General features: G+C 49.7%; 5 non-coding genes and 7 pseudogenes across 5 annotated transcripts; all 12 read left to right on the top strand.

The window, feature by feature from the left end:
- The first annotated feature begins 1,023 nt into the window (after positions 1 to 1,023).
- On the top strand, positions 1,024 to 1,243 carry LOC137325929 (U2 spliceosomal RNA; annotated as a pseudogene).
- A 1,899-nt stretch (positions 1,244 to 3,142) lies between these two features.
- On the top strand, positions 3,143 to 3,333 carry LOC137325779 (U2 spliceosomal RNA). The gene has a single exon (XR_010964019.1). It is a non-coding gene; the product is annotated as a U2 spliceosomal RNA (small nuclear RNA).
- A 1,911-nt stretch (positions 3,334 to 5,244) lies between these two features.
- On the top strand, positions 5,245 to 5,435 carry LOC137325778 (U2 spliceosomal RNA). The gene has a single exon (XR_010964018.1). It is a non-coding gene; the product is annotated as a U2 spliceosomal RNA (small nuclear RNA).
- A 1,921-nt stretch (positions 5,436 to 7,356) lies between these two features.
- Positions 7,357 to 7,547, top strand: LOC137325777 (U2 spliceosomal RNA). The gene has a single exon (XR_010964017.1). It is a non-coding gene; the product is annotated as a U2 spliceosomal RNA (small nuclear RNA).
- Positions 7,548 to 9,625: 2,078 nt separating this feature from the next.
- LOC137325927 (U2 spliceosomal RNA) lies at positions 9,626 to 9,845 on the top strand (annotated as a pseudogene).
- Positions 9,846 to 11,744: 1,899 nt separating this feature from the next.
- Positions 11,745 to 11,935, top strand: LOC137325776 (U2 spliceosomal RNA). The gene has a single exon (XR_010964016.1). It is a non-coding gene; the product is annotated as a U2 spliceosomal RNA (small nuclear RNA).
- Positions 11,936 to 14,031: 2,096 nt separating this feature from the next.
- On the top strand, positions 14,032 to 14,251 carry LOC137325926 (U2 spliceosomal RNA; annotated as a pseudogene).
- Positions 14,252 to 16,329: 2,078 nt separating this feature from the next.
- LOC137325925 (U2 spliceosomal RNA) lies at positions 16,330 to 16,549 on the top strand (annotated as a pseudogene).
- Positions 16,550 to 18,631: 2,082 nt separating this feature from the next.
- LOC137325882 (U2 spliceosomal RNA) lies at positions 18,632 to 18,839 on the top strand (annotated as a pseudogene).
- Positions 18,840 to 20,909: 2,070 nt separating this feature from the next.
- On the top strand, positions 20,910 to 21,129 carry LOC137325924 (U2 spliceosomal RNA; annotated as a pseudogene).
- Positions 21,130 to 23,022: 1,893 nt separating this feature from the next.
- On the top strand, positions 23,023 to 23,213 carry LOC137325775 (U2 spliceosomal RNA). Its single transcript, XR_010964015.1, has one exon. It is a non-coding gene; the product is annotated as a U2 spliceosomal RNA (small nuclear RNA).
- Positions 23,214 to 25,366: 2,153 nt separating this feature from the next.
- On the top strand, positions 25,367 to 25,537 carry LOC137326035 (U2 spliceosomal RNA; annotated as a pseudogene).
- Positions 25,538 to 26,441: the final 904 nt, after the last annotated feature.

The raw sequence follows: 26,441 nt of genomic DNA, 5'->3' as shown, positions 1-26,441 counted from the left end.
GTTTCGAATCAGCACAAAGTAGGTGCCTCCCTGGAATGTCACACCTGCGTCCCGGAAAACAGGTCTCCTGGTCAAAGCAGTCCCGCCCCGCCCTGGGATTAACATGACAATGAACGGGGCCCAGTCAGGGAGCAGTTTGAAAGACATTTTTCAATATGCACTTCTGAAACATTAACGCCTTGTTTCTTCCGACAGTTTAACCAGCGATTAACATGACAATGGACAGGGCCCAGTCAGGGAGCAGCTTGAGAGACACCTTTCAATAGGCACTTCTGAAACATTAACGCCTTGTTTCTTTCGACAGTTTAGCCAGCCTTTAACACGTCTTGTGTTTTTATTTCCCATTTCCAGCCAGCCAGCCAGCCAGCCAGCCGAGCCAGCCTCTGCAGTATTTTTTTTCATTGGTCTTGCCTGCCGTGGAATGAATGTTTCAACACGAGCTGCCGATTGTCAGCACCTCACCTCTTTCTCAATTGGCCGTTGCAATCTCACTCACTCACTGTGAGACACGTCACATCACGTCACTAGTTTTCCTTAAAGAGGTCTCCTTCCACGGCAGTTCGTTAGTGACTGAGACTGACTGACGGAGGTCCGGTGAGACCCAACCCTCTCCCATCTGATTGGTGGCCTACTGGCAAATTTACCAATCTGTCAAGCAATCCTGGCAAGAAAGGGAAAAAAATCTTTAAACTCATCCACTGTTGCAATTAGAAACGGTGGCAAAAATGTGGCCAGAGTGGGAGAGAACGGCAGTGCTTCTAGACTGCATTAAACACAGGCAGCCAGAGACCAAAGAGGGAGTGCAAACAGGAGCCGAGATCAATTCGCATCGAGCGCGTCATCGCTTCTCGGCCTTTTGGCTAAGATCAAGTGGTCAAGTGGGGGAAGGCAACCATTTGGAGCCTTCCTGCCATTGTATGCCGGGGGGATGCAGTCAGGGAGAAATCCCCTCGGGCAGAGTGTAGAGCTTTGGCTTGTAGAGCTTTGGCTTGATGTAATGTCACTGCAAGGAATCTGGAATGAATCTGTAAGGCAATAAGGCACCCCAGAGTGTCAGAAAAAAAAAAAAAAAAAAAAAAAAAAAAAAAAATCTGTTCTTATCAGTTTAATATCTGATACGTCCCCTATCTGGGGACCATATATTAAATTGATTTTTGGAACAGGGAGATGGAACAGGGGCTTGCTCCGTCCACTCCACGCATCGACCCAGTATTGCAGTGTCTCTGGGAACGGTGCACCTCCCTGTGGGGAGATATTCAAAAGGAAAAACAGCTCTTTCCCAGCGTCTCTGTGTGTGTGTGTGTGTGCGTATGTATTATTACTGAGAATAAAGCTGATATATTACACTTACTTTCTCAGCTCAGTGGTATTTCTTTCTTCTCCTCGGCTGAATGCCGCTCGCACGTAGCGATATAATTCAAAGTGCAAAATAACTTGGTGCCGTTGACTTTGAACAAGCAGGGTCTGCTTTCAAATGCAAGCTGCGCTCCCGAACTGGACTGTCTGTCTGTTTGTCAAGGAGAGGAAAAGGTGGCGGTGGTGAGGGTGGAGCATTAGCGCTCAGGAGGGGAGACTTTCTTTGAGTGGTGCCAATTAATCTGCACCAGAAAGTCATCCCCCCGACCGGGATTCGAACCCGGGTCTCAACGAGTTTAAAAGGTTGCGTCTTAGACCACTAGACCACCGGAGGGAACTGCCTCAACTCCCTGGGAACTTGTACAAGAGGCTGAGGACACGCACGCCTGCTGCGCTGCGCTGCGCTGCGCTGGCAGCAGCGACCAGCAGGGGGCCGACCGGCTGATCCTTCCCTTTCACAGGCAGGCTTTTGACCCTCGATTAAACGACAAAGGTGTTCAGAAGGAAGGCCTGGGGGGAGGGAGGCAGGGAGGGACGGACGCACGCACGCACGCAGGGAAATCAGCACAAAGCAGGTCCCCTGGAATCTCACACCTGCGTCCCAGAAAACAGGTCTCCTGGTCAAAGCAGTCCTGCCCGCCCTGCCATTAACGTGACAATGGACAGGGCCCGGCAGCTTGAGACACATCTTTTTTTCAATATGCAAGTTCTTTTTAAAAAGGTTTCCTTCCACAGCAGCTCTGAGTTAGAGTTAGAGTTAGAGTGAGAGAGAGAGAGAGAGAGAGAGAGAGAGACTGACTGACACTGACTCTCACACACACACACACACAGACACACACCGTCTCCCATCCGATTGGTGGACTATGGGATTGAAAATCTAACTTTTAGTTTCAATGCAGCGCGTTGTTGTTGTAATATAGAACTGCAAGTTGCCGTTGTAGTCGTAGTTTCGAATCAGCACAAAGTAGGTGCCTCCCTGGAATGTCACACCTGCGTCCCGGAAAACAGGTCTCCTGGTCAAAGCAGTCCCGCCCCGCCCTGGGATTAACATGACAATGAACGGGGCCCAGTCAGGGAGCAGTTTGAAAGACATTTTTCAATATGCACTTCTGAAACATTAACGCCTTGTTTCTTCCGACAGTTTAACCAGCGATTAACATGACAATGGACAGGGCCCAGTCAGGGAGCAGCTTGAGAGACACCTTTCAATAGGCACTTCTGAAACATTAACGCCTTGTTTCTTTCGACAGTTTAGCCAGCCTTTAACACGTCTTGTGTTTTTATTTCCCATTTCCAGCCAGCCAGCCAGCCAGCCAGCCGAGCCAGCCTCTGCAGTATTTTTTTTCATTGGTCTTGCCTGCCGTGGAATGAATGTTTCAACACGAGCTGCCGATTGTCAGCACCTCACCTCTTTCTCAATTGGCCGTTGCAATCTCACTCACTCACTGTGAGACACGTCACATCACGTCACTAGTTTTCCTTAAAGAGGTCTCCTTCCACGGCAGTTCGTTAGTGACTGAGACTGACTGACGGAGGTCCGGTGAGACCCAACCCTCTCCCATCTGATTGGTGGCCTACTGGCAAATTTACCAATCTGTCAAGCAATCCTGGCAAGAAAGGGAAAAAAATCTTTAAACTCATCCACTGTTGCAATTAGAAACGGTGGCAAAAATGTGGCCAGAGTGGGAGAGAACGGCAGTGCTTCTAGACTGCATTAAACACAGGCAGCCAGAGACCAAAGAGGGAGTGCAAACAGGAGCCGAGATCAATTCGCATCGAGCGCGTCATCGCTTCTCGGCCTTTTGGCTAAGATCAAGTGTAGTATCTGTTCTTATCAGTTTAATATCTGATACGTCCCCTATCTGGGGACCATATATTAAATTGATTTTTGGAACAGGGAGATGGAACAGGGGCTTGCTCCGTCCACTCCACGCATCGACCCAGTATTGCAGTGTCTCTGGGAACGGTGCACCTCCCTGTGGGGAGATATTCAAAAGGAAAAACAGCTCTTTCCCAGCGTCTCTGTGTGTGTGTGTGTGTGTGTGTGTGTGTGTGCGTATGTATTATTACTGAGAATAAAGCTGATATATTACACTTACTTTCTCAGCTCAGTGGTATTTCTTTCTTCTCCTCGGCTGAATGCCGCTCGCACGTAGCGATATAATTCAAAGTGCAAAATAACTTGGTGCCGTTGACTTTGAACAAGCAGGGTCTGCTTTCAAATGCAAGCTGCGCTCCCGAACTGGACTGTCTGTCTGTTTGTCAAGGAGAGGAAAAGGTGGCGGTGGTGAGGGTGGAGCATTAGCGCTCAGGAGGGGAGACTTTCTTTGAGTGGTGCCAATTAATCTGCACCAGAAAGTCATCCCCCCGACCGGGATTCGAACCCGGGTCTCAACGAGTTTAAAAGGTTGCGTCTTAGACCACTAGACCACCGGAGGGAACTGCCTCAACTCCCTGGGAACTTGTACAAGAGGCTGAGGACACGCACGCCTGCTGCGCTGCGCTGCGCTGCGCTGGCAGCAGCGACCAGCAGGGGGCCGACCGGCTGATCCTTCCCTTTCACAGGCAGGCTTTTGACCCTCGATTAAACGACAAAGGTGTTCAGAAGGAAGGCCTGGGGGGAGGGAGGCAGGGAGGGACGGACGCACGCACGCACGCAGGGAAATCAGCACAAAGCAGGTCCCCTGGAATCTCACACCTGCGTCCCAGAAAACAGGTCTCCTGGTCAAAGCAGTCCTGCCCGCCCTGCCATTAACGTGACAATGGACAGGGCCCGGCAGCTTGAGACACATCTTTTTTTCAATATGCAAGTTCTTTTTAAAAAGGTTTCCTTCCACAGCAGCTCTGAGTTAGAGTTAGAGTTAGAGTGAGAGAGAGAGAGAGAGAGAGAGAGAGAGACTGACTGACACTGACTCTCACACACACACACACAGACACACACCGTCTCCCATCCGATTGGTGGACTATGGGATTGAAAATCTAACTTTTAGTTTCAATGCAGCGCGTTGTTGTTGTAATATAGAACTGCAAGTTGCCGTTGTAGTCGTAGTTTCGAATCAGCACAAAGTAGGTGCCTCCCTGGAATGTCACACCTGCGTCCCGGAAAACAGGTCTCCTGGTCAAAGCAGTCCCGCCCCGCCCTGGGATTAACATGACAATGAACGGGGCCCAGTCAGGGAGCAGTTTGAAAGACATTTTTCAATATGCACTTCTGAAACATTAACGCCTTGTTTCTTCCGACAGTTTAACCAGCGATTAACATGACAATGGACAGGGCCCAGTCAGGGAGCAGCTTGAGAGACACCTTTCAATAGGCACTTCTGAAACATTAACGCCTTGTTTCTTTCGACAGTTTAGCCAGCCTTTAACACGTCTTGTGTTTTTATTTCCCATTTCCAGCCAGCCAGCCAGCCAGCCAGCCGAGCCAGCCTCTGCAGTATTTTTTTTCATTGGTCTTGCCTGCCGTGGAATGAATGTTTCAACACGAGCTGCCGATTGTCAGCACCTCACCTCTTTCTCAATTGGCCGTTGCAATCTCACTCACTCACTGTGAGACACGTCACATCACGTCACTAGTTTTCCTTAAAGAGGTCTCCTTCCACGGCAGTTCGTTAGTGACTGAGACTGACTGACGGAGGTCCGGTGAGACCCAACCCTCTCCCATCTGATTGGTGGCCTACTGGCAAATTTACCAATCTGTCAAGCAATCCTGGCAAGAAAGGGAAAAAAATCTTTAAACTCATCCACTGTTGCAATTAGAAACGGTGGCAAAAATGTGGCCAGAGTGGGAGAGAACGGCAGTGCTTCTAGACTGCATTAAACACAGGCAGCCAGAGACCAAAGAGGGAGTGCAAACAGGAGCCGAGATCAATTCGCATCGAGCGCGTCATCGCTTCTCGGCCTTTTGGCTAAGATCAAGTGTAGTATCTGTTCTTATCAGTTTAATATCTGATACGTCCCCTATCTGGGGACCATATATTAAATTGATTTTTGGAACAGGGAGATGGAACAGGGGCTTGCTCCGTCCACTCCACGCATCGACCCAGTATTGCAGTGTCTCTGGGAACGGTGCACCTCCCTGTGGGGAGATATTCAAAAGGAAAAACAGCTCTTTCCCAGCGTCTCTGTGTGTGTGTGTGTGTGTGTGTGTGTGTGTGCGTATGTATTATTACTGAGAATAAAGCTGATATATTACACTTACTTTCTCAGCTCAGTGGTATTTCTTTCTTCTCCTCGGCTGAATGCCGCTCGCACGTAGCGATATAATTCAAAGTGCAAAATAACTTGGTGCCGTTGACTTTGAACAAGCAGGGTCTGCTTTCAAATGCAAGCTGCGCTCCCGAACTGGACTGTCTGTCTGTTTGTCAAGGAGAGGAAAAGGTGGCGGTGGTGAGGGTGGAGCATTAGCGCTCAGGAGGGGAGACTTTCTTTGAGTGGTGCCAATTAATCTGCACCAGAAAGTCATCCCCCCGACCGGGATTCGAACCCGGGTCTCAACGAGTTTAAAAGGTTGCGTCTTAGACCACTAGACCACCGGAGGGAACTGCCTCAACTCCCTGGGAACTTGTACAAGAGGCTGAGGACACGCACGCCTGCTGCGCTGCGCTGCGCTGCGCTGGCAGCAGCGACCAGCAGGGGGCCGACCGGCTGATCCTTCCCTTTCACAGGCAGGCTTTTGACCCTCGATTAAACGACAAAGGTGTTCAGAAGGAAGGCCTGGGGGGAGGGAGGCAGGGAGGGACGGACGCACGCACGCACGCAGGGAAATCAGCACAAAGCAGGTCCCCTGGAATCTCACACCTGCGTCCCAGAAAACAGGTCTCCTGGTCAAAGCAGTCCTGCCCGCCCTGCCATTAACGTGACAATGGACAGGGCCCGGCAGCTTGAGACACATCTTTTTTTCAATATGCAAGTTCTTTTTAAAAAGGTTTCCTTCCACAGCAGCTCTGAGTTAGAGTTAGAGTTAGAGTGAGAGAGAGAGAGAGAGAGAGAGAGAGAGACTGACTGACACTGACTCTCACACACACACACACACAGACACACACCGTCTCCCATCCGATTGGTGGACTATGGGATTGAAAATCTAACTTTTAGTTTCAATGCAGCGCGTTGTTGTTGTAATATAGAACTGCAAGTTGCCGTTGTAGTCGTAGTTTCGAATCAGCACAAAGTAGGTGCCTCCCTGGAATGTCACACCTGCGTCCCGGAAAACAGGTCTCCTGGTCAAAGCAGTCCCGCCCCGCCCTGGGATTAACATGACAATGAACGGGGCCCAGTCAGGGAGCAGTTTGAAAGACATTTTTCAATATGCACTTCTGAAACATTAACGCCTTGTTTCTTCCGACAGTTTAACCAGCGATTAACATGACAATGGACAGGGCCCAGTCAGGGAGCAGCTTGAGAGACACCTTTCAATAGGCACTTCTGAAACATTAACTCCTTGTTTCTTTCGACAGTTTAGCCAGCCTTTAACACGTCTTGTGTTTTTATTTCCCATTTCCAGCCAGCCAGCCAGCCAGCCAGCCGAGCCAGCCTCTGCAGTATTTTTTTTCATTGGTCTTGCCTGCCGTGGAATGAATGTTTCAACACGAGCTGCCGATTGTCAGCACCTCACCTCTTTCTCAATTGGCCGTTGCAATCTCACTCACTCACTGTGAGACACGTCACATCACGTCACTAGTTTTCCTTAAAGAGGTCTCCTTCCACGGCAGTTCGTTAGTGACTGAGACTGACTGACGGAGGTCCGGTGAGACCCAACCCTCTCCCATCTGATTGGTGGCCTACTGGCAAATTTACCAATCTGTCAAGCAATCCTGGCAAGAAAGGGAAAAAAATGGCAAAATCTTTAAACTCATCCACTGTTGCAATTAGAAACGGTGGCAAAAATGTGGCCAGAGTGGGAGAGAACGGCAGTGCTTCTAGACTGCATTAAACACAGGCAGCCAGAGACCAAAGAGGGAGTGCAAACAGGAGCCGAGATCAATTCGCATCGAGCGCGTCATCGCTTCTCGGCCTTTTGGCTAAGATCAAGTGTAGTATCTGTTCTTATCAGTTTAATATCTGATACGTCCCCTATCTGGGGACCATATATTAAATTGATTTTTGGAACAGGGAGATGGAACAGGGGCTTGCTCCGTCCACTCCACGCATCGACCCAGTATTGCAGTGTCTCTGGGAACGGTGCACCTCCCTCTGGGGAGATATTCAAAAGGAAAAACAGCTCTTTCCCAGCGTCTCTGTGTGTGTGTGTGTGTATGTATTATTACTGAGAATAAAGCTGATATATTACACTTACTTTCTCAGCTCAGTGGTATTTCTTTCTTCTCCTCGGCTGAATGCCGCTCGCACGTAGCGATATAATTCAAAGTGCAAAATAACTTGGTGCCGTTGACTTTGAACAAGCAGGGTCTGCTTTCAAATGCAAGCTGCGCTCCCGAACTGGACTGTCTGTCTGTTTGTCAAGGAGAGGAAAAGGTGGCGGTGGTGAGGGTGGAGCATTAGCGCTCAGGAGGGGAGACTTTCTTTGAGTGGTGCCAATTAATCTGCACCAGAAAGTCATCCCCCCGACCGGGATTCGAACCCGGGTCTCAACGAGTTTAAAAGGTTGCGTCTTAGACCACTAGACCACCGGAGGGAACTGCCTCAACTCCCTGGGAACTTGTACAAGAGGCTGAGGACACGCACGCCTGCTGCGCTGCGCTGCGCTGCGCTGGCAGCAGCGACCAGCAGGGGGCCGACCGGCTGATCCTTCCCTTTCACAGGCAGGCTTTTGACCCTCGATTAAACGACAAAGGTGTTCAGAAGGAAGGCCTGGGGGGAGGGAGGCAGGGAGGGACGGACGCACGCACGCACGCAGGGAAATCAGCACAAAGCAGGTCCCCTGGAATCTCACACCTGCGTCCCAGAAAACAGGTCTCCTGGTCAAAGCAGTCCTGCCCGCCCTGCCATTAACGTGACAATGGACAGGGCCCGGCAGCTTGAGACACATCTTTTTTTCAATATGCAAGTTCTTTTTAAAAAGGTTTCCTTCCACAGCAGCTCTGAGTTAGAGTTAGAGTTAGAGTGAGAGAGAGAGAGAGAGAGAGAGAGAGAGACTGACTGACACTGACTCTCACACACACACACACACAGACACACACCGTCTCCCATCCGATTGGTGGACTATGGGATTGAAAATCTAACTTTTAGTTTCAATGCAGCGCGTTGTTGTTGTAATATAGAACTGCAAGTTGCCGTTGTAGTCGTAGTTTCGAATCAGCACAAAGTAGGTGCCTCCCTGGAATGTCACACCTGCGTCCCGGAAAACAGGTCTCCTGGTCAAAGCAGTCCCGCCCCGCCCTGGGATTAACATGACAATGAACGGGGCCCAGTCAGGGAGCAGTTTGAAAGACATTTTTCAATATGCACTTCTGAAACATTAACGCCTTGTTTCTTCCGACAGTTTAACCAGCGATTAACATGACAATGGACAGGGCCCAGTCAGGGAGCAGCTTGAGAGACACCTTTCAATAGGCACTTCTGAAACATTAACGCCTTGTTTCTTTCGACAGTTTAGCCAGCCTTTAACACGTCTTGTGTTTTTATTTCCCATTTCCAGCCAGCCAGCCAGCCAGCCAGCCGAGCCAGCCTCTGCAGTATTTTTTTTCATTGGTCTTGCCTGCCGTGGAATGAATGTTTCAACACGAGCTGCCGATTGTCAGCACCTCACCTCTTTCTCAATTGGCCGTTGCAATCTCACTCACTCACTGTGAGACACGTCACATCACGTCACTAGTTTTCCTTAAAGAGGTCTCCTTCCACGGCAGTTCGTTAGTGACTGAGACTGACTGACGGAGGTCCGGTGAGACCCAACCCTCTCCCATCTGATTGGTGGCCTACTGGCAAATTTACCAATCTGTCAAGCAATCCTGGCAAGAAAGGGAAAAAAATCTTTAAACTCATCCACTGTTGCAATTAGAAACGGTGGCAAAAATGTGGCCAGAGTGGGAGAGAACGGCAGTGCTTCTAGACTGCATTAAACACAGGCAGCCAGAGACCAAAGAGGGAGTGCAAACAGGAGCCGAGATCAATTCGCATCGAGCGCGTCATCGCTTCTCGGCCTTTTGGCTAAGATCAAGTGGTCAAGTGGGGGAAGGCAACCATTTGGAGCCTTCCTGCCATTGTATGCCGGGGGGATGCAGTCAGGGAGAAATCCCCTCGGGCAGAGTGTAGAGCTTTGGCTTGTAGAGCTTTGGCTTGATGTAATGTCACTGCAAGGAATCTGGAATGAATCTGTAAGGCAATAAGGCACCCCAGAGTGTCAGAAAAAAAAAAAAAAAAAAAAAAAAAAAAAAAAATCTGTTCTTATCAGTTTAATATCTGATACGTCCCCTATCTGGGGACCATATATTAAATTGATTTTTGGAACAGGGAGATGGAACAGGGGCTTGCTCCGTCCACTCCACGCATCGACCCAGTATTGCAGTGTCTCTGGGAACGGTGCACCTCCCTGTGGGGAGATATTCAAAAGGAAAAACAGCTCTTTCCCAGCGTCTCTGTGTGTGTGTGTGTGTGCGTATGTATTATTACTGAGAATAAAGCTGATATATTACACTTACTTTCTCAGCTCAGTGGTATTTCTTTCTTCTCCTCGGCTGAATGCCGCTCGCACGTAGCGATATAATTCAAAGTGCAAAATAACTTGGTGCCGTTGACTTTGAACAAGCAGGGTCTGCTTTCAAATGCAAGCTGCGCTCCCGAACTGGACTGTCTGTCTGTTTGTCAAGGAGAGGAAAAGGTGGCGGTGGTGAGGGTGGAGCATTAGCGCTCAGGAGGGGAGACTTTCTTTGAGTGGTGCCAATTAATCTGCACCAGAAAGTCATCCCCCCGACCGGGATTCGAACCCGGGTCTCAACGAGTTTAAAAGGTTGCGTCTTAGACCACTAGACCACCGGAGGGAACTGCCTCAACTCCCTGGGAACTTGTACAAGAGGCTGAGGACACGCACGCCTGCTGCGCTGCGCTGCGCTGCGCTGGCAGCAGCGACCAGCAGGGGGCCGACCGGCTGATCCTTCCCTTTCACAGGCAGGCTTTTGACCCTCGATTAAACGACAAAGGTGTTCAGAAGGAAGGCCTGGGGGGAGGGAGGCAGGGAGGGACGGACGCACGCACGCACGCAGGGAAATCAGCACAAAGCAGGTCCCCTGGAATCTCACACCTGCGTCCCAGAAAACAGGTCTCCTGGTCAAAGCAGTCCTGCCCGCCCTGCCATTAACGTGACAATGGACAGGGCCCGGCAGCTTGAGACACATCTTTTTTTCAATATGCAAGTTCTTTTTAAAAAGGTTTCCTTCCACAGCAGCTCTGAGTTAGAGTTAGAGTTAGAGTGAGAGAGAGAGAGAGAGAGAGAGAGAGAGACTGACTGACACTGACTCTCACACACACACACACACAGACACACACCGTCTCCCATCCGATTGGTGGACTATGGGATTGAAAATCTAACTTTTAGTTTCAATGCAGCGCGTTGTTGTTGTAATATAGAACTGCAAGTTGCCGTTGTAGTCGTAGTTTCGAATCAGCACAAAGTAGGTGCCTCCCTGGAATGTCACACCTGCGTCCCGGAAAACAGGTCTCCTGGTCAAAGCAGTCCCGCCCCGCCCTGGGATTAACATGACAATGAACGGGGCCCAGTCAGGGAGCAGTTTGAAAGACATTTTTCAATATGCACTTCTGAAACATTAACGCCTTGTTTCTTCCGACAGTTTAACCAGCGATTAACATGACAATGGACAGGGCCCAGTCAGGGAGCAGCTTGAGAGACACCTTTCAATAGGCACTTCTGAAACATTAACGCCTTGTTTCTTTCGACAGTTTAGCCAGCCTTTAACACGTCTTGTGTTTTTATTTCCCATTTCCAGCCAGCCAGCCAGCCAGCCAGCCGAGCCAGCCTCTGCAGTATTTTTTTTCATTGGTCTTGCCTGCCGTGGAATGAATGTTTCAACACGAGCTGCCGATTGTCAGCACCTCACCTCTTTCTCAATTGGCCGTTGCAATCTCACTCACTCACTGTGAGACACGTCACATCACGTCACTAGTTTTCCTTAAAGAGGTCTCCTTCCACGGCAGTTCGTTAGTGACTGAGACTGACTGACGGAGGTCCGGTGAGACCCAACCCTCTCCCATCTGATTGGTGGCCTACTGGCAAATTTACCAATCTGTCAAGCAATCCTGGCAAGAAAGGGAAAAAAATCTTTAAACTCATCCACTGTTGCAATTAGAAACGGTGGCAAAAATGTGGCCAGAGTGGGAGAGAACGGCAGTGCTTCTAGACTGCATTAAACACAGGCAGCCAGAGACCAAAGAGGGAGTGCAAACAGGAGCCGAGATCAATTCGCATCGAGCGCGTCATCGCTTCTCGGCCTTTTGGCTAAGATCAAGTGTAGTATCTGTTCTTATCAGTTTAATATCTGATACGTCCCCTATCTGGGGACCATATATTAAATTGATTTTTGGAACAGGGAGATGGAACAGGGGCTTGCTCCGTCCACTCCACGCATCGACCCAGTATTGCAGTGTCTCTGGGAACGGTGCACCTCCCTGTGGGGAGATATTCAAAAGGAAAAACAGCTCTTTCCCAGCGTCTCTGTGTGTGTGTGTGTGTGTGTGTGTGTGTGTGCGTATGTATTATTACTGAGAATAAAGCTGATATATTACACTTACTTTCTCAGCTCAGTGGTATTTCTTTCTTCTCCTCGGCTGAATGCCGCTCGCACGTAGCGATATAATTCAAAGTGCAAAATAACTTGGTGCCGTTGACTTTGAACAAGCAGGGTCTGCTTTCAAATGCAAGCTGCGCTCCCGAACTGGACTGTCTGTCTGTTTGTCAAGGAGAGGAAAAGGTGGCGGTGGTGAGGGTGGAGCATTAGCGCTCAGGAGGGGAGACTTTCTTTGAGTGGTGCCAATTAATCTGCACCAGAAAGTCATCCCCCCGACCGGGATTCGAACCCGGGTCTCAACGAGTTTAAAAGGTTGCGTCTTAGACCACTAGACCACCGGAGGGAACTGCCTCAACTCCCTGGGAACTTGTACAAGAGGCTGAGGACACGCACGCCTGCTGCGCTGCGCTGCGCTGCGCTGGCAGCAGCGACCAGCAGGGGGCCGACCGGCTGATCCTTCCCTTTCACAGGCAGGCTTTTGACCCTCGATTAAACGACAAAGGTGTTCAGAAGGAAGGCCTGGGGGGAGGGAGGCAGGGAGGGACGGACGCACGCACGCACGCAGGGAAATCAGCACAAAGCAGGTCCCCTGGAATCTCACACCTGCGTCCCAGAAAACAGGTCTCCTGGTCAAAGCAGTCCTGCCCGCCCTGCCATTAACGTGACAATGGACAGGGCCCGGCAGCTTGAGACACATCTTTTTTTCAATATGCAAGTTCTTTTTAAAAAGGTTTCCTTCCACAGCAGCTCTGAGTTAGAGTTAGAGTTAGAGTGAGAGAGAGAGAGAGAGAGAGAGAGAGAGACTGACTGACACTGACTCTCACACACACACACACACAGACACACACCGTCTCCCATCCGATTGGTGGACTATGGGATTGAAAATCTAACTTTTAGTTTCAATGCAGCGCGTTGTTGTTGTAATATAGAACTGCAAGTTGCCGTTGTAGTCGTAGTTTCGAATCAGCACAAAGTAGGTGCCTCCCTGGAATGTCACACCTGCGTCCCGGAAAACAGGTCTCCTGGTCAAAGCAGTCCCGCCCCGCCCTGGGATTAACATGACAATGAACGGGGCCCAGTCAGGGAGCAGTTTGAAAGACATTTTTCAATATGCACTTCTGAAACATTAACGCCTTGTTTCTTCCGACAGTTTAACCAGCGATTAACATGACAATGGACAGGGCCCAGTCAGGGAGCAGCTTGAGAGACACCTTTCAATAGGCACTTCTGAAACATTAACGCCTTGTTTCTTTCGACAGTTTAGCCAGCCTTTAACACGTCTTGTGTTTTTATTTCCCATTTCCAGCCAGCCAGCCAGCCAGCCAGCCGAGCCAGCCTCTGCAGTATTTTTTTTCATTGGTCTTGCCTGCCGTGGAATGAATGTTTCAACACGAGCTGCCGATTGTCAGCACCTCACCTCTTTCTCAATTGGCCGTTGCAATCTCACTCACTCACTGTGAGACACGTCACATCACGTCACTAGTTTTCCTTAAAGAGGTCTCCTTCCACGGCAGTTCGTTAGTGACTGAGACTGACTGACGGAGGTCCGGTGAGACCCAACCCTCTCCCATCTGATTGGTGGCCTACTGGCAAATTTACCAATCTGTCAAGCAATCCTGGCAAGAAAGGGAAAAAAATCTTTAAACTCATCCACTGTTGCAATTAGAAACGGTGGCAAAAATGTGGCCAGAGTGGGAGAGAACGGCAGTGCTTCTAGACTGCATTAAACACAGGCAGCCAGAGACCAAAGAGGGAGTGCAAACAGGAGCCGAGATCAATTCGCATCGAGCGCGTCATCGCTTCTCGGCCTTTTGGCTAAGATCAAGTGGTCAAGTGGGGGAAGGCAACCATTTGGAGCCTTCCTGCCATTGTATGCCGGGGGGATGCAGTCAGGGAGAAATCCCCTCGGGCAGAGTGTAGAGCTTTGGCTTGTAGAGCTTTGGCTTGATGTAATGTCACTGCAAGGAATCTGGAATGAATCTGTAAGGCAATAAGGCACCCCAGAGTGTCAGAAAAAAAAAAAAAAAAAAAAAAAAAAAAAAAAATCTGTTCTTATCAGTTTAATATCTGATACGTCCCCTATCTGGGGACCATATATTAAATTGATTTTTGGAACAGGGAGATGGAACAGGGGCTTGCTCCGTCCACTCCACGCATCGACCCAGTATTGCAGTGTCTCTGGGAACGGTGCACCTCCCTCTGGGGAGATATTCAAAAGGAAAAACAGCTCTTTCCCAGCGTCTCTGTGTGTGTGTGTGTGTATGTATTATTACTGAGAATAAAGCTGATATATTACACTTACTTTCTCAGCTCAGTGGTATTTCTTTCTTCTCCTCGGCTGAATGCCGCTCGCACGTAGCGATATAATTCAAAGTGCAAAATAACTTGGTGCCGTTGACTTTGAACAAGCAGGGTCTGCTTTCAAATGCAAGCTGCGCTCCCGAACTGGACTGTCTGTCTGTTTGTCAAGGAGAGGAAAAGGTGGCGGTGGTGAGGGTGGAGCATTAGCGCTCAGGAGGGGAGACTTTCTTTGAGTGGTGCCAATTAATCTGCACCAGAAAGTCATCCCCCCGACCGGGATTCGAACCCGGGTCTCAACGAGTTTAAAAGGTTGCGTCTTAGACCACTAGACCACCGGAGGGAACTGCCTCAACTCCCTGGGAACTTGTACAAGAGGCTGAGGACACGCACGCCTGCTGCGCTGCGCTGCGCTGCGCTGGCAGCAGCGACCAGCAGGGGGCCGACCGGCTGATCCTTCCCTTTCACAGGCAGGCTTTTGACCCTCGATTAAACGACAAAGGTGTTCAGAAGGAAGGCCTGGGGGGAGGGAGGCAGGGAGGGACGGACGCACGCACGCACGCAGGGAAATCAGCACAAAGCAGGTCCCCTGGAATCTCACACCTGCGTCCCAGAAAACAGGTCTCCTGGTCAAAGCAGTCCTGCCCGCCCTGCCATTAACGTGACAATGGACAGGGCCCGGCAGCTTGAGACACATCTTTTTTTCAATATGCAAGTTCTTTTTAAAAAGGTTTCCTTCCACAGCAGCTCTGAGTTAGAGTTAGAGTTAGAGTGAGAGAGAGAGAGAGAGAGAGAGAGAGAGACTGACTGACACTGACTCTCACACACACACACACACAGACACACACCGTCTCCCATCCGATTGGTGGACTATGGGATTGAAAATCTAACTTTTAGTTTCAATGCAGCGCGTTGTTGTTGTAATATAGAACTGCAAGTTGCCGTTGTAGTCGTAGTTTCGAATCAGCACAAAGTAGGTGCCTCCCTGGAATGTCACACCTGCGTCCCGGAAAACAGGTCTCCTGGTCAAAGCAGTCCCGCCCCGCCCTGGGATTAACATGACAATGAACGGGGCCCAGTCAGGGAGCAGTTTGAAAGACATTTTTCAATATGCACTTCTGAAACATTAACGCCTTGTTTCTTCCGACAGTTTAACCAGCGATTAACATGACAATGGACAGGGCCCAGTCAGGGAGCAGCTTGAGAGACACCTTTCAATAGGCACTTCTGAAACATTAACGCCTTGTTTCTTTCGACAGTTTAGCCAGCCTTTAACACGTCTTGTGTTTTTATTTCCCATTTCCAGCCAGCCAGCCAGCCAGCCAGCCGAGCCAGCCTCTGCAGTATTTTTTTTCATTGGTCTTGCCTGCCGTGGAATGAATGTTTCAACACGAGCTGCCGATTGTCAGCACCTCACCTCTTTCTCAATTGGCCGTTGCAATCTCACTCACTCACTGTGAGACACGTCACATCACGTCACTAGTTTTCCTTAAAGAGGTCTCCTTCCACGGCAGTTCGTTAGTGACTGAGACTGACTGACGGAGGTCCGGTGAGACCCAACCCTCTCCCATCTGATTGGTGGCCTACTGGCAAATTTACCAATCTGTCAAGCAATCCTGGCAAGAAAGGGAAAAAAATCTTTAAACTCATCCACTGTTGCAATTAGAAACGGTGGCAAAAATGTGGCCAGAGTGGGAGAGAACGGCAGTGCTTCTAGACTGCATTAAACACAGGCAGCCAGAGACCAAAGAGGGAGTGCAAACAGGAGCCGAGATCAATTCGCATCGAGCGCGTCATCGCTTCTCGGCCTTTTGGCTAAGATCAAGTGGTCAAGTGGGGGAAGGCAACCATTTGGAGCCTTCCTGCCATTGTATGCCGGGGGGATGCAGTCAGGGAGAAATCCCCTCGGGCAGAGTGTAGAGCTTTGGCTTGTAGAGCTTTGGCTTGATGTAATGTCACTGCAAGGAATCTGGAATGAATCTGTAAGGCAATAAGGCACCCCAGAGTGTCAGAAAAAAAAAAAAAAAAAAAAAAAAAAAAAAAAATCTGTTCTTATCAGTTTAATATCTGATACGTCCCCTATCTGGGGACCATATATTAAATTGATTTTTGGAACAGGGAGATGGAACAGGGGCTTGCTCCGTCCACTCCACGCATCGACCCAGTATTGCAGTGTCTCTGGGAACGGTGCACCTCCCTGTGGGGAGATATTCAAAAGGAAAAACAGCTCTTTCCCAGCGTCTCTGTGTGTGTGTGTGTGTGCGTATGTATTATTACTGAGAATAAAGCTGATATATTACACTTACTTTCTCAGCTCAGTGGTATTTCTTTCTTCTCCTCGGCTGAATGCCGCTCGCACGTAGCGATATAATTCAAAGTGCAAAATAACTTGGTGCCGTTGACTTTGAACAAGCAGGGTCTGCTTTCAAATGCAAGCTGCGCTCCCGAACTGGACTGTCTGTCTGTTTGTCAAGGAGAGGAAAAGGTGGCGGTGGTGAGGGTGGAGCATTAGCGCTCAGGAGGGGAGACTTTCTTTGAGTGGTGCCAATTAATCTGCACCAGAAAGTCATCCCCCCGACCGGGATTCGAACCCGGGTCTCAACGAGTTTAAAAGGTTGCGTCTTAGACCACTAGACCACCGGAGGGAACTGCCTCAACTCCCTGGGAACTTGTACAAGAGGCTGAGGACACGCACGCCTGCTGCGCTGCGCTGCGCTGCGCTGGCAGCAGCGACCAGCAGGGGGCCGACCGGCTGATCCTTCCCTTTCACAGGCAGGCTTTTGACCCTCGATTAAACGACAAAGGTGTTCAGAAGGAAGGCCTGGGGGGAGGGAGGCAGGGAGGGACGGACGCACGCACGCACGCAGGGAAATCAGCACAAAGCAGGTCCCCTGGAATCTCACACCTGCGTCCCAGAAAACAGGTCTCCTGGTCAAAGCAGTCCTGCCCGCCCTGCCATTAACGTGACAATGGACAGGGCCCGGCAGCTTGAGACACATCTTTTTTTCAATATGCAAGTTCTTTTTAAAAAGGTTTCCTTCCACAGCAGCTCTGAGTTAGAGTTAGAGTTAGAGTGAGAGAGAGAGAGAGAGAGAGAGAGAGAGACTGACTGACACTGACTCTCACACACACACACACACAGACACACACCGTCTCCCATCCGATTGGTGGACTATGGGATTGAAAATCTAACTTTTAGTTTCAATGCAGCGCGTTGTTGTTGTAATATAGAACTGCAAGTTGCCGTTGTAGTCGTAGTTTCGAATCAGCACAAAGTAGGTGCCTCCCTGGAATGTCACACCTGCGTCCCGGAAAACAGGTCTCCTGGTCAAAGCAGTCCCGCCCCGCCCTGGGATTAACATGACAATGAACGGGGCCCAGTCAGGGAGCAGTTTGAAAGACATTTTTCAATATGCACTTCTGAAACATTAACGCCTTGTTTCTTCCGACAGTTTAACCAGCGATTAACATGACAATGGACAGGGCCCAGTCAGGGAGCAGCTTGAGAGACACCTTTCAATAGGCACTTCTGAAACATTAACGCCTTGTTTCTTTCGACAGTTTAGCCAGCCTTTAACACGTCTTGTGTTTTTATTTCCCATTTCCAGCCAGCCAGCCAGCCAGCCAGCCGAGCCAGCCTCTGCAGTATTTTTTTTCATTGGTCTTGCCTGCCGTGGAATGAATGTTTCAACACGAGCTGCCGATTGTCAGCACCTCACCTCTTTCTCAATTGGCCGTTGCAATCTCACTCACTCACTGTGAGACACGTCACATCACGTCACTAGTTTTCCTTAAAGAGGTCTCCTTCCACGGCAGTTCGTTAGTGACTGAGACTGACTGACGGAGGTCCGGTGAGACCCAACCCTCTCCCATCTGATTGGTGGCCTACTGGCAAATTTACCAATCTGTCAAGCAATCCTGGCAAGAAAGGGAAAAAAATCTTTAAACTCATCCACTGTTGCAATTAGAAACGGTGGCAAAAATGTGGCCAGAGTGGGAGAGAACGGCAGTGCTTCTAGACTGCATTAAACACAGGCAGCCAGAGACCAAAGAGGGAGTGCAAACAGGAGCCGAGATCAATTCGCATCGAGCGCGTCATCGCTTCTCGGCCTTTTGGCTAAGATCAAGTGGTCAAGTGGGGGAAGGCAACCATTTGGAGCCTTCCTGCCATTGTATGCCGGGGGGATGCAGTCAGGGAGAAATCCCCTCGGGCAGAGTGTAGAGCTTTGGCTTGTAGAGCTTTGGCTTGATGTAATGTCACTGCAAGGAATCTGGAATGAATCTGTAAGGCAATAAGGCACCCCAGAGTGTCAGAAAAAAAAAAAAAAAAAAAAATCTGTTCTTATCAGTTTAATATCTGATACGTCCCCTATCTGGGGACCATATATTAAATTGATTTTTGGAACAGGGAGATGGAACAGGGGCTTGCTCCGTCCACTCCACGCATCGACCCAGTATTGCAGTGTCTCTGGGAACGGTGCACCTCCCTGTGGGGAGATATTCAAAAGGAAAAACAGCTCTTTCCCAGCGTCTCTGTGTGTGTGTGTGTGTGCGTATGTATTATTACTGAGAATAAAGCTGATATATTACACTTACTTTCTCAGCTCAGTGGTATTTCTTTCTTCTCCTCGGCTGAATGCCGCTCGCACGTAGCGATATAATTCAAAGTGCAAAATAACTTGGTGCCGTTGACTTTGAACAAGCAGGGTCTGCTTTCAAATGCAAGCTGCGCTCCCGAACTGGACTGTCTGTCTGTTTGTCAAGGAGAGGAAAAGGTGGCGGTGGTGAGGGTGGAGCATTAGCGCTCAGGAGGGGAGACTTTCTTTGAGTGGTGCCAATTAATCTGCACCAGAAAGTCATCCCCCCGACCGGGATTCGAACCCGGGTTTAAAAGGTTGCGTCTTAGACCACTAGACCACCGGAGGGAACTGCCTCAACTCCCTGGGAACTTGTACAAGAGGCTGAGGACACGCACGCCTGCTGCGCTGCGCTGCGCTGCGCTGGCAGCAGCGACCAGCAGGGGGCCGACCGGCTGATCCTTCCCTTTCACAGGCAGGCTTTTGACCCTCGATTAAACGACAAAGGTGTTCAGAAGGAAGGCCTGGGGGGAGGGAGGCAGGGAGGGACGGACGCACGCACGCACGCAGGGAAATCAGCACAAAGCAGGTCCCCTGGAATCTCACACCTGCGTCCCAGAAAACAGGTCTCCTGGTCAAAGCAGTCCTGCCCGCCCTGCCATTAACGTGACAATGGACAGGGCCCGGCAGCTTGAGACACATCTTTTTTTCAATATGCAAGTTCTTTTTAAAAAGGTTTCCTTCCACAGCAGCTCTGAGTTAGAGTTAGAGTTAGAGTGAGAGAGAGAGAGAGAGAGAGAGAGAGACTGACTGACACTGACTCTCACACACACACACACACAGACACACACCGTCTCCCATCCGATTGGTGGACTATGGGATTGAAAATCTAACTTTTAGTTTCAATGCAGCGCGTTGTTGTTGTAATATAGAACTGCAAGTTGCCGTTGTAGTCGTAGTTTCGAATCAGCACAAAGTAGGTGCCTCCCTGGAATGTCACACCTGCGTCCCGGAAAACAGGTCTCCTGGTCAAAGCAGTCCCGCCCCGCCCTGGGATTAACATGACAATGAACGGGGCCCAGTCAGGGAGCAGTTTGAAAGACATTTTTCAATATGCACTTCTGAAACATTAACGCCTTGTTTCTTCCGACAGTTTAACCAGCGATTAACATGACAATGGACAGGGCCCAGTCAGGGAGCAGCTTGAGAGACACCTTTCAATAGGCACTTCTGAAACATTAACGCCTTGTTTCTTTCGACAGTTTAGCCAGCCTTTAACACGTCTTGTGTTTTTATTTCCCATTTCCAGCCAGCCAGCCAGCCAGCCAGCCGAGCCAGCCTCTGCAGTATTTTTTTTCATTGGTCTTGCCTGCCGTGGAATGAATGTTTCAACACGAGCTGCCGATTGTCAGCACCTCACCTCTTTCTCAATTGGCCGTTGCAATCTCACTCACTCACTGTGAGACACGTCACATCACGTCACTAGTTTTCCTTAAAGAGGTCTCCTTCCACGGCAGTTCGTTAGTGACTGAGACTGACTGACGGAGGTCCGGTGAGACCCAACCCTCTCCCATCTGATTGGTGGCCTACTGGCAAATTTACCAATCTGTCAAGCAATCCTGGCAAGAAAGGGAAAAAAATCTTTAAACTCATCCACTGTTGCAATTAGAAACGGTGGCAAAAATGTGGCCAGAGTGGGAGAGAACGGCAGTGCTTCTAGACTGCATTAAACACAGGCAGCCAGAGACCAAAGAGGGAGTGCAAACAGGAGCCGAGATCAATTCGCATCGAGCGCGTCATCGCTTCTCGGCCTTTTGGCTAAGATCAAGTGGTCAAGTGGGGGAAGGCAACCATTTGGAGCCTTCCTGCCATTGTATGCCGGGGGGATGCAGTCAGGGAGAAATCCCCTCGGGCAGAGTGTAGAGCTTTGGCTTGTAGAGCTTTGGCTTGATGTAATGTCACTGCAAGGAATCTGGAATGAATCTGTAAGGCAATAAGGCACCCCAGAGTGTCAGAAAAAAAAAAAAAAAAAAAAAAAAAAAAAAAAATCTGTTCTTATCAGTTTAATATCTGATACGTCCCCTATCTGGGGACCATATATTAAATTGATTTTTGGAACAGGGAGATGGAACAGGGGCTTGCTCCGTCCACTCCACGCATCGACCCAGTATTGCAGTGTCTCTGGGAACGGTGCACCTCCCTGTGGGGAGATATTCAAAAGGAAAAACAGCTCTTTCCCAGCGTCTCTGTGTGTGTGTGTGTGTGCGTATGTATTATTACTGAGAATAAAGCTGATATATTACACTTACTTTCTCAGCTCAGTGGTATTTCTTTCTTCTCCTCGGCTGAATGCCGCTCGCACGTAGCGATATAATTCAAAGTGCAAAATAACTTGGTGCCGTTGACTTTGAACAAGCAGGGTCTGCTTTCAAATGCAAGCTGCGCTCCCGAACTGGACTGTCTGTCTGTTTGTCAAGGAGAGGAAAAGGTGGCGGTGGTGAGGGTGGAGCATTAGCGCTCAGGAGGGGAGACTTTCTTTGAGTGGTGCCAATTAATCTGCACCAGAAAGTCATCCCCCCGACCGGGATTCGAACCCGGGTCTCAACGAGTTTAAAAGGTTGCGTCTTAGACCACTAGACCACCGGAGGGAACTGCCTCAACTCCCTGGGAACTTGTACAAGAGGCTGAGGACACGCACGCCTGCTGCGCTGCGCTGCGCTGCGCTGGCAGCAGCGACCAGCAGGGGGCCGACCGGCTGATCCTTCCCTTTCACAGGCAGGCTTTTGACCCTCGATTAAACGACAAAGGTGTTCAGAAGGAAGGCCTGGGGGGAGGGAGGCAGGGAGGGACGGACGCACGCACGCACGCAGGGAAATCAGCACAAAGCAGGTCCCCTGGAATCTCACACCTGCGTCCCAGAAAACAGGTCTCCTGGTCAAAGCAGTCCTGCCCGCCCTGCCATTAACGTGACAATGGACAGGGCCCGGCAGCTTGAGACACATCTTTTTTTCAATATGCAAGTTCTTTTTAAAAAGGTTTCCTTCCACAGCAGCTCTGAGTTAGAGTTAGAGTTAGAGTGAGAGAGAGAGAGAGACTGACTGACACTGACTCTCACACACACACACACACAGACACACACCGTCTCCCATCCGATTGGTGGACTATGGGATTGAAAATCTAACTTTTAGTTTCAATGCAGCGCGTTGTTGTTGTAATATAGAACTGCAAGTTGCCGTTGTAGTCGTAGTTTCGAATCAGCACAAAGTAGGTGCCTCCCTGGAATGTCACACCTGCGTCCCGGAAAACAGGTCTCCTGGTCAAAGCAGTCCCGCCCCGCCCTGGGATTAACATGACAATGAACGGGGCCCAGTCAGGGAGCAGTTTGAAAGACATTTTTCAATATGCACTTCTGAAACATTAACGCCTTGTTTCTTCCGACAGTTTAACCAGCGATTAACATGACAATGGACAGGGCCCAGTCAGGGAGCAGCTTGAGAGACACCTTTCAATAGGCACTTCTGAAACATTAACTCCTTGTTTCTTTCGACAGTTTAGCCAGCCTTTAACACGTCTTGTGTTTTTATTTCCCATTTCCAGCCAGCCAGCCAGCCAGCCAGCCGAGCCAGCCTCTGCAGTATTTTTTTTCATTGGTCTTGCCTGCCGTGGAATGAATGTTTCAACACGAGCTGCCGATTGTCAGCACCTCACCTCTTTCTCAATTGGCCGTTGCAATCTCACTCACTCACTGTGAGACACGTCACATCACGTCACTAGTTTTCCTTAAAGAGGTCTCCTTCCACGGCAGTTCGTTAGTGACTGAGACTGACTGACGGAGGTCCGGTGAGACCCAACCCTCTCCCATCTGATTGGTGGCCTACTGGCAAATTTACCAATCTGTCAAGCAATCCTGGCAAGAAAGGGAAAAAAATGGCAAAATCTTTAAACTCATCCACTGTTGCAATTAGAAACGGTGGCAAAAATGTGGCCAGAGTGGGAGAGAACGGCAGTGCTTCTAGACTGCATTAAACACAGGCAGCCAGAGACCAAAGAGGGAGTGCAAACAGGAGCCGAGATCAATTCGCATCGAGCGCGTCATCGCTTCTCGGCCTTTTGGCTAAGATCAAGTGTAGTATCTGTTCTTATCAGTTTAATATCTGATACGTCCCCTATCTGGGGACCATATATTAAATTGATTTTTGGAACAGGGAGATGGAACAGGGGCTTGCTCCGTCCACTCCACGCATCGACCCAGTATTGCAGTGTCTCTGGGAACGGTGCACCTCCCTCTGGGGAGATATTCAAAAGGAAAAACAGCTCTTTCCCAGCGTCTCTGTGTGTGTGTGTGTGTATGTATTATTACTGAGAATAAAGCTGATATATTACACTTACTTTCTCAGCTCAGTGGTATTTCTTTCTTCTCCTCGGCTGAATGCCGCTCGCACGTAGCGATATAATTCAAAGTGCAAAATAACTTGGTGCCGTTGACTTTGAACAAGCAGGGTCTGCTTTCAAATGCAAGCTGCGCTCCCGAACTGGACTGTCTGTCTGTTTGTCAAGGAGAGGAAAAGGTGGCGGTGGTGAGGGTGGAGCATTAGCGCTCAGGAGGGGAGACTTTCTTTGAGTGGTGCCAATTAATCTGCACCAGAAAGTCATCCCCCCGACCGGGATTCGAACCCGGGTCTCAACGAGTTTAAAAGGTTGCGTCTTAGACCACTAGACCACCGGAGGGAACTGCCTCAACTCCCTGGGAACTTGTACAAGAGGCTGAGGACACGCACGCCTGCTGCGCTGCGCTGCGCTGCGCTGGCAGCAGCGACCAGCAGGGGGCCGACCGGCTGATCCTTCCCTTTCACAGGCAGGCTTTTGACCCTCGATTAAACGACAAAGGTGTTCAGAAGGAAGGCCTGGGGGGAGGGAGGCAGGGAGGGACGGACGCACGCACGCACGCAGGGAAATCAGCACAAAGCAGGTCCCCTGGAATCTCACACCTGCGTCCCAGAAAACAGGTCTCCTGGTCAAAGCAGTCCTGCCCGCCCTGCCATTAACGTGACAATGGACAGGGCCCGGCAGCTTGAGACACATCTTTTTTTCAATATGCAAGTTCTTTTTAAAAAGGTTTCCTTCCACAGCAGCTCTGAGTTAGAGTTAGAGTTAGAGTGAGAGAGAGAGAGAGAGAGAGAGAGAGAGACTGACTGACACTGACTCTCACACACACACACACACAGACACACACCGTCTCCCATCCGATTGGTGGACTATGGGATTGAAAATCTAACTTTTAGTTTCAATGCAGCGCGTTGTTGTTGTAATATAGAACTGCAAGTTGCCGTTGTAGTCGTAGTTTCGAATCAGCACAAAGTAGGTGCCTCCCTGGAATGTCACACCTGCGTCCCGGAAAACAGGTCTCCTGGTCAAAGCAGTCCCGCCCCGCCCTGGGATTAACATGACAATGAACGGGGCCCAGTCAGGGAGCAGTTTGAAAGACATTTTTCAATATGCACTTCTGAAACATTAACGCCTTGTTTCTTCCGACAGTTTAACCAGCGATTAACATGACAATGGACAGGGCCCAGTCAGGGAGCAGCTTGAGAGACACCTTTCAATAGGCACTTCTGAAACATTAACGCCTTGTTTCTTTCGACAGTTTAGCCAGCCTTTAACACGTCTTGTGTTTTTATTTCCCATTTCCAGCCAGCCAGCCAGCCAGCCAGCCGAGCCAGCCTCTGCAGTATTTTTTTTCATTGGTCTTGCCTGCCGTGGAATGAATGTTTCAACACGAGCTGCCGATTGTCAGCACCTCACCTCTTTCTCAATTGGCCGTTGCAATCTCACTCACTCACTGTGAGACACGTCACATCACGTCACTAGTTTTCCTTAAAGAGGTCTCCTTCCACGGCAGTTCGTTAGTGACTGAGACTGACTGACGGAGGTCCGGTGAGACCCAACCCTCTCCCATCTGATTGGTGGCCTACTGGCAAATTTACCAATCTGTCAAGCAATCCTGGCAAGAAAGGGAAAAAAATCTTTAAACTCATCCACTGTTGCAATTAGAAACGGTGGCAAAAATGTGGCCAGAGTGGGAGAGAACGGCAGTGCTTCTAGACTGCATTAAACACAGGCAGCCAGAGACCAAAGAGGGAGTGCAAACAGGAGCCGAGATCAATTCGCATCGAGCGCGTCATCGCTTCTCGGCCTTTTGGCTAAGATCAAGTGGTCAAGTGGGGGAAGGCAACCATTTGGAGCCTTCTTGCCATTGTATGCCGGGGGGATGCAGTCAGGGAGCAATCCCCTCGGGCAGAGTGTAGAGCTTTGGCTTGTAGAGCTTTGGCTTGATGTAATGTCACTGCAAGGAATCTGGAATGAATCTGTAAGGCAATAAGGCACCCCAGAGTGTCAGAAAAAAAAAAAAAAAAAAAAAAAAAAAAAAAAAAAAAAAAAAAAAAAAAAAAAAAAAAATCTGTTCTTATCAGTTTAATATCTGATACGTCCCCTATCTGGGGACCATATATTAAATTGATTTTTGGAACAGGGAGATGGAACAGGGGCTTGCTCCGTCCACTCCACGCATCGACCCAGTATTGCAGTGTCTCTGGGAACGGTGCACCTCCCTGTGGGGAGATATTCAAAAGGAAAAACAGCTCTTTCCCAGCGTCTCTGTGTGTGTGTGTGTGTGTGTGTGTGTGTGTGCGTATGTATTATTACTGAGAATAAAGCTGATATATTACACTTACTTTCTCAGCTCAGTGGTATTTCTTTCTTCTCCTCGGCTGAATGCCGCTCGCACGTAGCGATATAATTCAAAGTGCAAAATAACTTGGTGCCGTTGACTTTGAACAAGCAGGGTCTGCTTTCAAATGCAAGCTGCGCTCCCGAACTGGACTGTCTGTCTGTTTGTCAAGGAGAGGAAAAGGTGGCGGTGGTGAGGGTGGAGCATTAGCGCTCAGGAGGGGAGACTTTCTTTGAGTGGTGCCAATTAATCTGCACCAGAAAGTCATCCCCCCGACCGGGATTCGAACCCGGGTCTCAACGAGTTTAAAAGGTTGCGTCTTAGACCACTAGACCACCGGAGGGAACTGCCTCAACTCCCTGGGAACTTGTACAAGAGGCTGAGGACACGCACGCCTGCTGCGCTGCGCTGCGCTGCGCTGGCAGCAGCGACCAGCAGGGGGCCGACCGGCTGATCCTTCCCTTTCACAGGCAGGCTTTTGACCCTCGATTAAACGACAAAGGTGTTCAGAAGGAAGGCCTGGGGGGAGGGAGGCAGGGAGGGACGGACGCACGCACGCACGCAGGGAAATCAGCACAAAGCAGGTCCCCTGGAATCTCACACCTGCGTCCCAGAAAACAGGTCTCCTGGTCAAAGCAGTCCTGCCCGCCCTGCCATTAACGTGACAATGGACAGGGCCCGGCAGCTTGAGACACATCTTTTTTTCAATATGCAAGTTCTTTTTAAAAAGGTTTCCTTCCACAGCAGCTCTGAGTTAGAGTTAGAGTTAGAGTGAGAGAGAGAGAG

The sequence above is a fragment of the Heptranchias perlo genome, chromosome 9 (assembly GCF_035084215.1).
Source record: "Heptranchias perlo isolate sHepPer1 chromosome 9, sHepPer1.hap1, whole genome shotgun sequence".
NCBI lineage: Eukaryota > Metazoa > Chordata > Chondrichthyes > Hexanchiformes > Hexanchidae > Heptranchias > Heptranchias perlo.
Note: the sequence above shows the minus strand (reverse complement) of the source record. Positions and strands in the feature narration are given on the sequence as shown.